Source organism: Podarcis muralis, chromosome Z (assembly GCF_964188315.1).
Source record: "Podarcis muralis chromosome Z, rPodMur119.hap1.1, whole genome shotgun sequence".
NCBI lineage: Eukaryota > Metazoa > Chordata > Lepidosauria > Squamata > Lacertidae > Podarcis > Podarcis muralis.
In genome coordinates this window covers 28,976,576-28,983,311 of record NC_135673.1, presented here as the reverse complement: position 1 = coordinate 28,983,311, position 6,736 = coordinate 28,976,576, and positions in this window count along the sequence as shown.

Here is a 6,736-nt window from a genome sequence, read left to right as displayed (position 1 = left end):
ACGAGCGGCAGCTGCTGCTATTGCTACGCATGGGACCCGCTCGCTGATCATCCAAACCCCGGAAGAAGCTGAGAGGGAGAGCATGTTTGTATCGCAGAATCGAAAGGAAGTGGGGGAAACTGCAGGGGTGATACAATCCGAAGCAGAACTGCGAAGGCTCGCTTATTTCCCGCGCCGGATCTGCTGGGCCTGGGTCATTCATGGGGGGCGGGGAACGCGTTGCTGTTGATTTAGGGGTAAAGCTCTTTTTTTCCGGAACGGGGAAACTATTTTGTTCACTTTCAGCCACAATCCTCAAGCCCCAGAACCTTCAAAGCCGCTCCGAGGCATTTGTTAAAATGAAATGGCTTGCGTTCAAAAATCGCACCGATCAACGTGAAACCGACTTAACGCGAGAGATGCCCCTGCTTCGGGGCGCTTACAATCGGGAAAGTTCGCATTATTAGGTCTAAGGCACCCTTTTTCAATCTTGGGTTCCCATATGTTGTTAGACTACAACTCCCATCATTCCTAGCTAGCAGGACCAGTCAGCGATGATGGGAGTTGTAGTCCAACAACATCTGGGCAACCAAGGTTGAGAAAGGCTTGTCTATAATGCTTGGCTCTTGGTTTCAAATGCTTTGTTTAAATATAGTTTTAAAATGCCTGAATAAAGGGCACACCCGCAAGACAGTGTGCAAGAAATGTACTGTAAAACAAAACATGCCAATTTATAAAATAACAGTATTAAACCTCTTTAAAAAGCTGTATTATTATTATTATTATTATTATTATTATTATTATTATTATTATTATTTTATTAAATTTGTAAAGACTTTTCATCCAAAGAACACAGGGCAGTGCTCTACATAACAATACAAAATGAGAATGCAAAAACAGACAGACAGTCAAGCCTTTTCTAGTTTGTATCAAAAATTTTAAAAGGCTTAAGAGCATGGCTTAACTACAATGTGGTCATGTGCATTTCCTGTGGGAGGGAATTAAACAAATGTTGAGCCATCACCAAAAAGGCCCTGTTCCTGGTTAAAACACACACACACATATATTTTAGATATCCAAGTAGGCTTGAGATAGGTCATTAGTCCATGTAAGGTAAAAGGTAAAGGATCCCTGGATGGTTAAGTCTAGTCAAAGGCGACTATGGGGTGCGGCGCTCATCTCTACTTTCAAGCCAAGGGAGCTGGTGTTTGTCCACAGACAGTTTTCTGGGTCATGTGGCCAGCATGACTAAACTGTTTCTGGCACACGGAGGACTGTGATGGAAACCAGAGCGCACGGAAATGCCGTTTATCTTCCCACCACAGTGGTACCTATTTATCTACTCACGTTGGTATGCTTTCAAACTGCTAGGTTGGCAGAAGCTGGGACTGAGCAACGGGAGCTCACTCCATTGCGGGGATTCAAACCGCTGACCTTCCAATCCAGGGGTCAGCAACCTAAGGCCCATGGGCCACAAGCGGCCCACAGGGTTGCTTTACTGGCCCACGAGCCGCCCCCGAACCGAGCCACCCACTCGGTGAGTCCCCGTGCTCTGTGCTAAACTGGCACAGTGTGGGGATTCACTTCTGCAGCACCAGAAACTGTGTCGACACAGACGCTGGAAATCGCGGTCACGCACTCTCATGCACACCCGCGATCCGGCCCACGGAGGGGGCTCCACGGCAGTGAACCAGCCCAGGCAAGGTAAGCCCAAGAGGCTCAGTGGTTTAGACCATAGCACCACCCACATCCCTTTTTACCTTAGTCCATTTAGCTCAGTCTTGCTTACACTGACAGGAAGCAACTTTCCAAGATTTGAGGCAGGGTTTTCTCCCAGACCAACCTGGAGATGCTGAGCTTTGAACCTGGGATCTGGATGCATCAGCAGCGGGTCCTCCCCAGATACTGGGGCTACAGCAGCTGCCCAAAGATGCCACATGTTGACACAGGGCTGGTCATGCACATTTTGGAACAGCTGGTTCTGCCTTAAGGTCACTGTGCTCCAGATTTGCAAAGCTAGTAATCAGAACCTTACAGTGTAGCTGCTCTTTTGGCCTAGCATAAATAAAATTTCTATTTGTGCAACCACCCAAACCTCCTCCATAGAGGTCTTATCACCTCCCTAATCGGAATAACTTGCAAACTTCAGGCAATCCCTGAAGTTAAACACTTGGTACCTTTGACTCTGGGATAAAGTTTGTATTGAATAATATGAGTGAAGGAGAAAAGGAAAGGAGCCGAACAGAAACAAAACAAAAGGGAAAGGGAAGAAATCCAAAACCTCTGGCCAACACCTACATTATGTGCTGCAGAACTTAACGTATATCAGTTTAGGGGAACAATTGTGTAATTAAGGATTTCAGTCTCAGGACACACAAAAAAAACTCAAATTCCCAAAACTTTCCTGAAGCAAGGATTAGTTGTTAGTGGGTGGAACATCATTTCTTCATGACAAGGAAAGGAAGTTTCTATGCTGTTTAGTTGACAAAGTCTTACTCAGAGTTTACACAATAAATCACCACGTGTTGTGTTTATAATGCTTGACCTCAAACGTCACATTTTTTTGCCTTGGTACATTTTTTTTTTTAACATGGAAAAACACACTAATGATGTAGCTGGCAGAGGGCCATAGATTCAGTTGCAGACTTTCTTACGCTTGTATTGCATCTTTATGTGAATATAAATCAGGTTTAATGGGGGCACTTACCATAATGCAACTGAAATTCTAAAACCCAGTTTAAATTTTAAACCTCCAATTTATGTTGCTACTATTTTTTAGATAATTCAATTCTTAAAAACTAAGCCCAGCCTTGTTTAGCACAATGCATTCATTGCCCAGTGGCAAGCATTGCTGCCATTAACCTAAATATCATAAACTTTCAGGGTATTATTAGACCTGATGATATTTAGGATAGCCCTGGCTGGTCTAGTTCAGCATCCTGCTTCCCACAATGGGCCAACCAGAAGAAGATTGGAAGTGCACAAACATGATGTGAAGCCAGCTGCCCTCATCCTGCCTCTGATCCTTGATGGTGCTTCTAATCTAGCAGATTTTTGACAGCCTTATAATAATAATAATGATAATTTTTATTTATACCCCACCCTCCCCAGCCAAGGCCAGGCTCAGGGCGGCTTACAAGCAATAATAAAAACAAGTTGAATGAATACAACTTAAAAACAAAATTAAAATACAACAATTAAAATATTGAAACATTAAAATATTAAAATGCAGCCTCATCACAGGAGGAAAAAGGGGGGGGGGGAGAAAGAAAGAGGGGGAATCAATTTGGCTCCAAGTCAAAGGCCAGGTGGAACAACTCTGTTTTACAGGCCCTGCGGAAAGAAATCAGATCCTAAAAGGCCCTGGTCTCATGAGGCAGAGCGTTCCACCAGGCTGGAGCCAGTGTTGAAAAGGCCCTGGCTCTGGTTGAGGCTAATCTAACTTCCTTAGGGCCAGGGACCTCTAGCGTGTTGCTATTTATGGACCTTAAGGTCCTCCGTGGGGCATACCGGGAGAGGCAGTCCCGTAGGTACGAGGGTCCTAGGCCGTGAATCTGTCTAAACTCCCTTTCAATTCATTTTAAGTCAGTGGCCATCACACACCTTGCAGTAACAAATGTCAGAGTTTAACTATGTGCTGTATGAAGTATTTCCTTTTGCCTGACCTGGATCTCCCACAATTCAACTTCACTGGCGCAGGGTTCTAATATTATGAGGGAGGAAAATTTCTCCCCTTCCCACTTTCTCTGCACCATACGTAATTGTATCACCTCTGTCATGCCTCCCTGCTTATCACCCCCCCCCCCCGCAAACTAGCCCCAAATAACCCCTTTCATAGCAGTTACTCCAGCACTTGATCATTTTGGCTGTGCCCCCTTTTCCACCTTTCCCAGCTCTACAATATTGAGATGTGGTGCCCAAGAAATGTACACAGTATTTCAAGTGTAGTTGCATGATATGTTTGCATAAAAGTGCTATGATATTGGCAGCTTAATCCCTTCCCTAATTACCCCTCACGTTCAATTCATCTTTTTCATGGATGACCTATTGCTAATTATGGCAATGCTGTGCACTTTTTTATTATTAGCATTTGGATGCTTCTTGTGATATATTCATTATATATAAAATATCCTTAAAGGGAAAGTAAAGTTACTCATTGGATTAAAAAAAAAAGATGGAAACCAGTAATAAATGTGTTGATTATAGACTGAAATGGCTTCCAAGAGGAAAGCAGATGCCTTATCTAGAGAGAAATTCTTCGGGAGGATTGAGGGGTGCTGCCAGGTAGTTGCTATTTTTGAGTGGAATTAACTTTTATACTGGCAAATTCAGGTTGTACAATTACACTTGATTAGAAAATCTTGTGCAAAATAAGTCCTCTTCCCTGAAAGATCAGAAGCTTTACAATAAGGAAAGTGGTAGGAAAACGCACTGAAAGGTGTGAGATGACACTTGCTTTGATAGAACACTGCCTAATCTCCACACAAATAAATCAGAATAAATTAAATGGCTAATGTTGTCTAGACTCCTGCGAACATACTAGGTTATCTCGAAGTGTCCTTGAACACTTTTATTGATGAAGCGTACAAATCTACCAAAGAATATCTAGTTAAGCATGCTTCACTACAACCAAATGATATAATTTTATCTGCTGTTGAACGTGTAGAACAAATAGCTAATGCCCAAGGTGGAAATTATGGAAGTTATGCGTTGACATTAAGAAAGCCTTCCACTTCTAATAAAAAGAGTACAAAACATCAGAAATACACAATGTTGTTATGCAGAGCATCGGATATGGAGTTGGCCTGTGTGCTACAGCTGCCATCACCACTGCTGCCTTTATGGATGCTGGGTTGGTCACTGAAGAAGACCAGAGACTTGTCGTTGATCACAATAAAGTCAAGAGGGCCCAATAAAAAGTTATGAAATCTCTGGATTTGGAATTTGATGGTCTTTTTCAGAAGGCTGATATTGACTGCATCTTCTTTGACGGCTGTGAAGATACAACTAAATTTATGCTGAAAGCCGACAATTCAGATACGCAGCTCCTCATCACCATCACAGGGAAGCATTATTCTGTGTGCAGTGTGCCAGGTGGAAGGTATCTTTACCATTTCACTCCAGAAAAAGGCTCAAAGAAAGACAAACCAGCCAAAGTTATTGCTATTCAACTTGCAGATTTCCTGAAGAAGGGCATTGATAAAAGCCTGCAGGCCATTGGAAGTGATTCTACAAATGTTAATGCTGGCTTGGAGGGTGATACCATGCATTGGGTACAGGTCAGGCTTGGTTGTAAGCTGGTGTGGTTGGTTTGTGCCCTCCACACCAAAACGTTCTTCAACATTTTAGTGCAATTTTTTTCCATTAAACACATTTTTGTATGCAGTTATGACTATTGTACATATTTTTGCAAGCAATTTGTCCTAATTTAATGCAGTTTTGTATGTTACTTTCACCGTGCTTATTTTTATACAAAATTTTCCCCAATCCGTGCATTTTTGCAGACATTGTTTGGCTGAGCATCACAGAATTCAAAGAAGTGAGAATTTTCAAGGAAGACTGTATTTTAGTTCTCATGTTGTTTTGGAAAATGAGAATATGAGAGATTCATCCTTAAATGTGCACAGAATCTAGTTTTATTGGAGTTTTACAACTTTGACCTGTTGCAGGCCCTTAGCCAGAGCATATGCAGAGTTCTAAAAAGCAATCAGCTGCAGGCAGGATGGACGAAGCAGGAACCAGATGCTGCTACCAGTAACTTATTTACTTAGAGGTCTTTACTTAGAGGTGTTTATTATTTACAGCAGACTCTACAAGTTACTATATACAAAAACAGAAAACAGATCCAAATGACTCTCAGACTCCGCACTGACCAACAACCTTTCCAGTCAGTTAGGTCATAAGTCATCATGCCTGTGTGAGACTTCAACGAATGGTAGAGATGTATCTAAGGCCTCATATCTCTAGGCAGAATTACTCCTTTCTGCTCAGTCATCCTTGGCTTTCGGCCAACTCTTAATTGACTTCGTGTGAAGCTGCACGTAGAAGAAAAATCTCAACAAATTTCTCCTCCATTCCTAGCAACAACTAGCAGCTGTTCTTCAGAGTTTTTGTTGCAAGCAATGCTAAAGCAGTGTGCAGCATGTGGCCAGCTCACACTGTCTCTCCCACCCTTTATTGTGTAAGCCTTAAATGCATTGGTGGTATGGACCTGTTGGCTTTCACAACTCCTTCTTTTAGTTACAGTACTACATTTATATACTAGCTTTCCTTCAATTAGTTCAGGGTGGTTTATATACAGGTCTCCATTTTATCCTGACAATTACCTTGTGAGGTAGGTTAGGCAGGCCCAGACGGGGGGGGGGGGGGGGGGACATATGGGCCACTTGGCTGGGCCTCTGATTCCAAAGGGGGCCTCGGTCAGCATATTCACAATCGCAGAGGATGCACTGGGGCGAACGCGGAGGTGCAAAGGCGGTGGCGGTGGTGGGCAGATTCCCAGGGGCCATGGCTGGCAGCAAGAGAGAAAAGCTTCCCCGGCATCTGGGAAGGGGCCTGCGATTGGTTCCGCAGAGGAGCGCGGAATGGGCGCCGGGTGGGTGGAGGCGACCATGGCTCCAGCAGCCAGCATGCTGCAAACGTGATGGTGGACCATGTTTTTCATGCTGTTAAAAGTTGGTGAGTTTTTGTTTGAAATCTTGTTTGCCAAAAATTAAAACCACACGTACCTTAAAGATAAGTGTTTTGGCTTTCTTAT